The sequence below is a fragment of the Piliocolobus tephrosceles genome, chromosome 1 (assembly GCF_002776525.5).
Source record: "Piliocolobus tephrosceles isolate RC106 chromosome 1, ASM277652v3, whole genome shotgun sequence".
Taxonomy (NCBI): domain Eukaryota; kingdom Metazoa; phylum Chordata; class Mammalia; order Primates; family Cercopithecidae; genus Piliocolobus; species Piliocolobus tephrosceles.
Genome location: NC_045434.1, coordinates 105,516,380 through 105,526,397, shown reverse-complemented (window position 1 = coordinate 105,526,397; position 10,018 = coordinate 105,516,380).

Here is a 10,018-nt window from a genome sequence, read left to right as displayed (position 1 = left end):
TATTTTTTGTAGAGATGGGATCTCACTATGTTGCCTAGGCTGTTCTCAACTCCTGGGCTAAAGCAATCTTCCTGCCTCGATCTCCCAAAGTGCTGGGATTATAGGTGTTAGCTACCACACCCAGTCAATGTTTGCATTTTTAAAGACAGTATGGAGAATATGGTAGTGTTGAATCCTTGATGGTGGAATTTCATACATTCAGCAGTAGACCTTCCCCAAACCTTCACACCGCTGATGAAGACATACCCAAGACTGGGTAATTTATGAAGAAAAAGAGGTTTAATGGACTCACAGTTCCACGTGGCTGGGGAGGCCTCACAATCATGGCAGAAGGTGAAAGCCACATCTTACATGACGGTAGACAAGAGAGAAAATGAGAGCCAAGTGAAAGGGATTTCCCCTTATAAAACCATCAGCTCTCATGAGACTTACTCACCACCATGAGAACAGTATGGGGGAAACTGCCCCCATGATTCTATTATTTCCCACCAGGTCCCTCCCACAACACATGGGAATTATGGGAGCTACACTTCAAGATGAGATTTGAGTGGGGACACAGCCAAACCATATTAGTGGCAGAAGCTCTCATGACAGTCATCTCACAGTCCTTTCTCACTCTGTGTTGAGAGCCACTCCTGATCAGGGGTATTTCAGAAATCCACTCAGTCAGGGTTTTTGTCCCTCCCTGGAATTTGGTTTACTTGGTGCCTCTCTCTCATGGGCTCCATAAAACCTGTAACTTTGTAGCTTATCCAGCTTTTCCTTATTGTAGAATGGGAACATCATTCTTTCCCACTTTCTTCATCCTGAAAGGAAGTCCCATTTTCTTATCATGGGATTCTCTCTTTTTTCTCAATGACCAGCAGAGGTGAGTTTTTCATTTTATACACAGGAAGCTAAGCTCTCAGAGAGACCTTTTTCCTTTACTGGCAGGTGATGAAGCTGGGACACCTCAGCTGTAATGAAGACCTCTGTGATGGGGGAACAGGAAACCATGGAGAAAGCCTGAGGTTCCCAGGAGGTGAGAGAGCATGGGAAATAGAGATCCGCCCACCAAGAGCTCAAGGGTCACCAAGACGCACACCTCTGTCAGAGGCAAGAATACAGGAAACTGGACAAAATATGCAAAATGATGATTTTCAGGACCCTGAACATTAGTCAACAAAGGATAGTGATTCCTGAGAGACAGAGAACAAAGTGAGACCCATGATTGCCCAGGTATAGTCCTTTGGGAGAGTTCCTGGCTCTGGTTCAGGGAAAGCAAACCCAGGAAAAGCCTAGGATACTATCTGATGAGGAGACAGAGGTGAGAGTCCAGGGAAACTAAGGTAGCTAGAGTTTTCAGTAGACAGTACCAGAAAGTCAACAACTGCAGAGGGAGAACACTGAGATCTGCAGAGGGTCCCTCACAAGTATCCTACAGGGTACTGATCAGTGTACGGGTGTGAGGAAACAATCTGAGACTGAGGAAGGATTGGAGGAAACAGTACATGGCATTCACAGTGACTAGGAATAGTGCCTAATCCTACTAGCCAGGCTGGCAAACCTCACAATTCAGGTGGTATTGGGTAGAGTACTCCAAAAGATCTTCCTCAGTGTTTAGAAATAATGAGCCGTAGGCTAAATATAAGTCAGGTCCCACCTAACATATCTTAAAAGCAATACCTGAAAGGATCTAACTGTGTCCAAGTAACTTTACTGCATCCCTGAACAAAGCTCAAGAACATTTATAGAAATATAAAAATATCCAGCACACAAGGTAAAATTAACAATATCTAGCATCTAGTAAAAAATTACTGAACATGAAAAGCAGGAAAATATTAACTAAAATAAGGGGGTAAATAAATGATCTGAAAATGGCACAGAATTCATAGTGAGGTTAAATTTAGCAGACAAAGGCATTAAAATAGTTATTTCAAAAAATCAAGTGAAAACATGGATGAGATATAAAAGAAACCAAAATAAAACTTACTTTAAGGATAACAATTACAATGTCTGAAATGGAATAAAAAACAAACATTGAATGGGATTAACAACTGATTAGATATTGCAGAAGATGGATAAACTTGCTGGTGATTAATACTTTCAGATTTTTTAAGTCTAAAAATTTATTTACTTTACCTTCATTTTTGAAAGATATTTTCAACGGATATAAAAGTATATCATACAGAATGCTAAACTGATATTTTTTCTTTCAGTACTTTAAAGATGTTACTCCATTGTCTTCATGCTGGCATTGTTTCTGAAGATGAATTTCCTGTTATTCTTCTCTTAGTTCTTCTGTATGTAATGTCTCCATTCCCTGTGCCCCTCATCCCCCAGATGTTTTTCCCTTTGTTACTAGCTTTGAGCAATTTGATGTTGATGGATTTGGGCGTCATTTTCTTCATGTTTCATTGAGTTTCTTGAATCTGAGAGTTTATCATTTTCATGATATTTGAAAAGTTGGGAGCCATTATTTCTTCATGTATTTTTTCTATCCCCTTCCTGGGAAACCCCTAGTACCTGTATATTATACCCATGACGTACTGATGCCCTGTTCACTTTTTAAATTTTTTCTATGTTTCTTTTTTTGAGACATAGCCTCGCTCTGTCACCTAGGCTGGAGTGCAGTGGCATGATCTTGGCTCACTGCAACCTCTGCTTCCCACGTTCAAGCAATTCTCCTGCCTCAGCCTCCTGAGTAGCTGAGATTACAGGCACTCACCACCACAGTCAGCTAATTTGTGTATTTTTAGTAGAGATGGGCTTTCACCATGTTGGACAGGTTGGTCTCGAATTCCTGACCTTGTGATCTGCCCACCTCAGCCTCCCAAAGTGCTGGGATTACAGGTGTGAACCACCATGACTGGCCTTCCCTCTGTGTTTCATTTTGGATACTTTCTATTGCTATGTCCTCAAGTTTATTAATTTTTTTCTGCAATGTCTTACCTTTTTTAACCTATCCAGTGTAATTTTTATTTCAGAAATTATAACTTTCACCTCTAGAAGCTCAACTTGGATGTTTTTGCTTATTTGACAGTGGGCAACCCCCTTCAGTACTCATAGCCCATGGGAAAGAGGGTGGGCAATCATTCAAGGCTGAAGTTTACACTGGCTTGGGTATGCTATAAAGCCCATAGAGAAGGGCCCCCAGTGAACCCATTACCATGCTCTTGGGTTCATTTTACGTCTTTCATTTCTCTACTTAACGTGTTTAATCTTTCACCTATATTTCTGAACATATGAGATACAATTTAAGATGACCATTTTGATGCTGTTTTTCTACTTCCATCATCTATGTCAGTTCTGTGAGTTTCAATTGATATATTGTCCTCCCTGTTACGGCTCACTTTCTCCTGTATACTTCTTTATAGGTTGGTAATTTTTATAGGATCTCAGTCATTGTACATTTGCTTTATTGGGTGATAGATATTTGTGAATTTCATAAATATTCTTGAACTTTGTTCTGTAATACAGAGTTATTAGAAGAGTTTGACACTTTCAGGTCTTGCTTCTAAGCTTTGTTTGGCACAACCTGAGCAATGTTTCAACTAGGGGGCTTTTTGTCCCACTACTGAGGCAATACCTTTCTGATTATACTAGCCAGTGCTCCATAAACTGAGGTTTTCCAGCTTGGCTGGTCATAACAGGCACTATTTACATTCCTGTGTGAGTTCTAGGTACCGTTCTATCTTATCCGTTCAGAGGATCTTCTCCTCACACACCTGCACTCAACAGGACTCGGTTGAATGTTTGAGGGGATTTGCTGTGGATTTCTAGGGTTTTCTTTCTCTGCAGCCCTCTCATCTCTGTTACTCTGTACTGCAAACTCTAGTCTCCTTGGCCTCCTTGAAATCCAAGGCCTCCCTCTTCAAGACAAGGAGATCAATAGTCTGTGCCTGGGTTTCCTCTCCCTGTACAACCTAAAAATTCCCTCTAGACAGCAAGCTGTGACAACTGTAGGAAATACCTAATTTGTTTTCCATCTCTCAAGAATCATGGTCTTTTATTACCCGATGTCCAATTTCTTGAATCCTGTTGTTTCTTAAGTTTTGTCCTAATTCATAGTTATTTCAGGTGGGAGAATAAATCTGGCCCTGTTAGTCTATCATGGCCCTCATGTTTTTTAAAAAAACATTTAAAACAAAGTACATGTTTGAAGACTGTATTGTTAAACTCAAAAACATAAAAATATTAAGATCCGAACTTAAAGTCATTGTAATCAAAATGAAAAAACTTGTTATAGTCTGTAATTTATAATTATTTGTATTTCATATTTTCACCTGGGAGGGGAGGAAACCAACAAACAATACTGCAGAGGAATTTTTTTTTTTTTTTTTAAGAAAGGGATAGGTAGAAAAGTGGTGATGAGGATTGGACAGTGATCATTAATCAGGGAAAGAAAGGGGAATAAAGAAACAACAAAAAGAAATCTGCTGGGCATGGTGGCTCATGCTTGTAATCCCAGCACTTTGGGAGGCCAAGAAGAGTGGATCACCCAAGGTCAGGAGTTTGAGACCAGCCTGGCCCACACAGTAAAACCCCATCTCTACTAAAAATACAAAAATTAACTGAGTGTGTTGGCAGGCACCTGTAATCCCAGCTACTTGGGAGGCTGAGGCAGGAGAATCACTTGAACCTGGGATACGGAGGTTGTAGTCAGTCAAGATCATGCCACTGCACTCCTGCACTCCAGCCTCGGCAACAAGAACAAAACTCCACCTCAAAAAAAAAAAAAAAAAAAGAAAGGAGAAAAGAAATCTGATGGGCACGGTGGCACACACCTGTAGTCATAGCTACTTGAGAGGCTGATGGGGAGAAGTTTGAACCAATCTGGGCAACATAGCAAGACCCCATCTCTGCCAAAAAAACACAAAAGAAAGAAAGAGAGAGAGAGAAAAAGAAAGAGAGAGAGAAAGAAAGAAAAGAAAGAAAGAAAGAAAGAAAGAAGGAAAAAAAGAAAAGAAAAGAAAAGAAAGGAAAAGAAAAGAAAAGAAAAAAGAAAAGAAAGAGATTTGTCTTAGTTATCTACAAACAGTGTGGTAGGAAATTCCTGAGCTGAGAACCAGAAGACCTGAGTTTAGCCTATCTTGCGACATTGGTAAAGTTATTTAACCTACTTGATTTTAGAAATTACCATTAAATAAGTAATAGATAAAAAATGACTATTACAATGCCTGACATGTTGTAAAAACACAATAAATATTAATTGCTTCTGTCTGTTCATTTATATAGTTCACATATCAGGAAAGATTGAATCCAAATCCTTTTTTAAAATGTAGGTTTTATGGGGCCAGGCACACTGGCTCATGCCTGCAATCCCAACACTTAGGGAGGCCAAGGCGGGCAGATCACCTGAGGTCAAGAGTTCAAAACCAGCCTGGCCAACTTGGTGAAACCCCGTGTCTATTAAAAATACAAAAATTAGCTGGGTGTGGTGGCACATCCCTGTAATCCCAGTTACTTGGGAGGCTAAGGGCAGAAGAATTGCTTGAACCTGAGAGGCAGAGGTTACAGTAAGCTGAGATCACGCCACTGTACTCCAGCCTGGGCAACAGAGTGAGACTCGTCTTTCAAAAAAAGTAGGTTTTATTATACTGGGGTATGGTGAGGCCAACAGATCAGGAGACAATTGCCATTGAAAAGACAGTTGGTTCCTCATAGTTCCTAAGGGGAGAACGCATGCCATGCTGTGCAAGGCTACACAGGAACGTACCACAGTCGGACAGGAGGCAGACAGAGCAGGCAGGAAACATGGACAAGAGCTTTTATTGTGGTCGCTATGGGAAGAAACAGGCCAAGCAGGGTAAACAGGCGTAGGATTGGCTAGTTTAAATAATGTCAGCAGGCTCTGGGGTATAAGGACAGTCTCTATTCGTCTGGTACCTGACCCTGGAATGATTTGGGCAGGGGGATAATGGCCCAGTATCTGACCCCTGCAAGAGCTCAATAAAAGAGTTGGTTGGGGTACAGGCTCTAATTTGATTCCTTTGCACACAGAAAGGATGCTTATGGGTGAGCCTTTACTATCACTAGGAACTAACTATCCCTGGGAAGCAGGCCTCCAGATGTCAAAGCATCAGAAATCCAGAAAATAAATAGGCATGATTAATACAAAGCCTGGCTGCTAAGATGGGTTAACAGTGTTGTCCTACTATGCCTGGACCTAGCCCTCCCCTCTGCAGCTCCCATGGAGACCACTTGTAACTCAGAAGGGAGGGCGGACTGCTTGCAGACCAGGAGCCAAGGCCTTCTTTGCATGCCTGCATTTCCTCCACAGCCAGAAGGAGTCTGAGCTTGGGCCAGAAGCTCTGGAGGCTGGTTCACCCTGGGGAAATAATGCCACCTGGTGTCAGTCCAAATAATTAGTTCAACACTGTAAGTGGTGTGTTATTCAAGTGTTTCTCATAAATAGTTAATGAATTACTGATGATGATGCCACAAATGAAATAAACAACATTAGAGAAGAAACTTCCGGGTCTCTAGAAGGTGGTATTAGCCTGGAGCAGCTCTGCCCATGACTGGCCCTGAGTGTGATCCTTTGCACTGCTCCGGCAAGCGGAATCATCTGGGGAGCACCCAGTAGCCCTAAGGCCACATGCACTGACTAGTGTCTTTATCAGACTCTTTCTCTCCGCTTGACTTGTATCCCTTTCAATGATAACAAGGCTGCCAAAGTGAGGGGTTGGCTATAGTCTTGGCAAGAGCCCACTTTTGCAACCTGAGATCTCTATCTCATATTGGGTCCCTCCCAACCCCCAAGGTAACACGAGCCACTGGGTCTGGGAGTGGGCCTGCCTGCCAGGGCCTGCAGAGAAGCCTGGAGGGACACCAGTGGCCGGTGTTCCTGGGAGTTACTGCACTTGGTCCACAGACCATGACTGCTTGCTTAGGCTCCCGTGGGCCAGTGGCTTTCCACAGAACAAGCTTGTTTCCTGTTTATATACTACACTTTCAAACCCAGGCAAGGCTATTTAGTAGAAAATCCCACCATTCAACTGCTTTTTCAAGTTTGCTCTTGGACATCACACCCTCACCTCAAACTCAGCCCATCAAAGATAAAAATTCTTGGACACAGAAGAGCTGTTAGAGACTGCTATGTCTAGGGCCACTGCAACGAACCAATTTGGTCCCTTGGCAATTTTCTCAATTTGAAGGGCCCATTCAAATTGTTTGCAAAAATTGGGGGGATGTGCAGTTTTTCAGTGGTTTCCATCCCATTGGCAATCAAATTCTCAAAGGGCCCTGAGAAGCCATCAGATACACGTCTTCTCCCAGCTGGCTCTATTTCCTGGCTGACTATATCTCCTGGCCCTCCTGATTCTGGCAGAGCTTTTTGCCTCCTACTTCATGGCAAATACTGAGACACCTTTGACCTCCTGCACTCACCAGTGGTCTCACATCTGTACAAGGCTAGTCTTCCCACCTGTGATCTCCATCACACGTCTTCTTTGTCCCACAAGTTACCCCTTCTTAAATTTTGAACCCGTCTGGTTGCTTCTCTCTGATCTATACAAAGGTTTCAGGGTTTCTCATGTCAAAACAAAACAACAGCCCATGCCACACTCCCTGTCTTATCTCTGCTTCACACGGTCTGTATTCCTCTATCCACTTCTTGTTCTTTTCTCTACTGCATTGCCAGCTATATGGAATCTCTGAAACCTATAGTCACTATCACTAGCCTATCTTCTCCTGAGTTCTAAATGTATACTGTTAGAAAGCAGTATAGCTTATGGATCAAAAATGAGGAATCTATGGTCAGCCAGTCTGGGTTCAAAGCCTGGCCCCACCAGTTAGCAGCTGTTGATCTCAAGCAAGTTAAGCTTTCTGTGCTTGAGTTTTTCACTTTGTAAAATCTGCCGACATCATCAGTTGTAGTGAGGAATAAAGAAGACATGAAATGCTCAGCACAGTGCCTGACACATAATGAACGATCAGTAATGTGAACTATTATTCTTTGTAGCTGCACATCCTACAGGTCCCTTACACTCAACATGCCTAGAATTAAACTAACCTTTTCTCCTTGAGCTTCTTCCTCTGCCTGGTTCCCCATTTGTGATTGAGCTTTGTCTGTGAAGGCTGCATTAACTAAGGCCTATTGGCCTCTTTGGGCTTCCTATGGTCTCACCAGCCTCCCATTTGGTCTCCTTGCCTTTACTTTTCCCTTCCACCAAGCCACTCTCCACACTGCAGTCAAGATCGGCTCATCTTATCCCTCTCTATAAAAACCCAATGGCTCCCCATTGTCCACCAGATAAAATCTGAACTTTTTTTGTTTGTTTGTTTTTGGAAATAGCATTTTACTCTGTTGCCCAGGCTGGAGTGCAGTGGTACAATCATATAGCTCATTCTCACTGTAACCCCAAACTGTTGGGCTCAAGCAATCCTGCCACCTCAGCCTCCCTTGTAGCTGGGACTACAGGCATGAGCCACCATACCCAGCTAATTTTTTTTTTTTTAATTTCTGTAGAAACAGAGCCTCACTATGTTGCTCAGACTGGTCTCAAACTCCTGGGTTCAAGTGATCCTCCCGCCTTAGCCTCCCAAAGTGCTGGGATTATCAATGTGAGCCATTGCGACTGGCCAAAATCTAAACTTCTAAGCCTGCCATGCAGGGCCCTCTGAGCTTTGGTGCTGCTCCTGTTCTAGGCCCATCCCCACCCTCTCCCCCGTATCCCAGCCTGATCCTCCCTTATGCTCCCATGATGCCAAACTGCCAACAGGCACCCCATAGAGCCATCCGGCTTCAACACTCTGTACCTGCCTCTCCTTCCCCTGAAACACCCCCACATTCCGCACCTTGTTTCTTCAGGCCTGTGAAGTCCATTAGCACGGAAGCCACAAATGTGCCTTCCTGGACTTACTCTGTCACACTTCTGTGCCTTGGCCCAGAATGCTCCCTCCCCCTTGATCTGCCAAATACACCCTTTTCCTTCCGGTTCCAGAGTCACAACTAGGTGAAGCCATGCCACTTCTGCAGACTGAGCTAGGCCTTCTCTCTGTGCTCCCACGGTGCTCCCATCCTGCCTCTGGTCTCTGTCATAGCACTGGCACTATTGTCACTATGATATTTGATAGCAAGACTTTATTTATGTAGCAGTCTCGCCCTGGAGTGTCTGAGCTCCTCCAGGAGAGTGCCGTATGCACTCTCACCCGACTTCTCCATGTCCTTTCCTGCTTTATTTTCTCCTTAGCACTCATTACCATTGGACATACTACACATGATGCTCATTTGTCCATCTCTCCCCACTAAAATATGAACTCTCTGAGTACAGAAGCTTTAGTTTCTTTTAATATATCCCCAGAGCCTAGAATAGTAACTGGTACACAGTGAGTGCTCAACAAATGTTTGTTGAATTAATTGTTGAATCACTGATCAATGTTACATTACTTAGTTTTGTATCTCTAGTAGCTAACATATTGCCTAGCACATAGTAGATACCAGAAGTAGATATCATAGAAGTCAGGCACTGCGGTGTGCACCTATACTCCCAGAGGCTTGAGGTGGGAAGATTGCTTGAGATCAGGAGTTTGAGTCCAGCCTGGGCAATACAGTGAGACTGTTTCTAAAAAATAAACTTAAATAAAAATGAGATTTTAAAACACTAGGAAAGAACATTTCAGGTTTATCTGTGGTGCCTGAGCACGTATACTCTTAAGGAAAACAAACAAACAAACAAAAATCCAAACATTAGTATTGGATTCCAGGTTCTCTACCTTCTAATCCTAGCCACTCAAATTTGAATCCTCTTTGTCTTAGCATAAGCCTTTACCTTGACCCTGACTGCCCTGCTCCCTGCCCTTGAGTAAATACCAGGCATTGCTTTTCCTCTCTCTGGCCCATACTCCAAACAGAAACATTGTCGAACCATTCTTCAACATGTACAGATTGAGCACCTGGGATCCAGCCACTGTCCTCCATCTATGCCTGTTCCATTTCTCTTTCCTCAAGATGAGAACAAATTGACCCTCCCTTAGGAAGCTTTCCCTGACCATCCAGGCCTGTGTGACTGTCTCACTGGGCACTAATGAACCA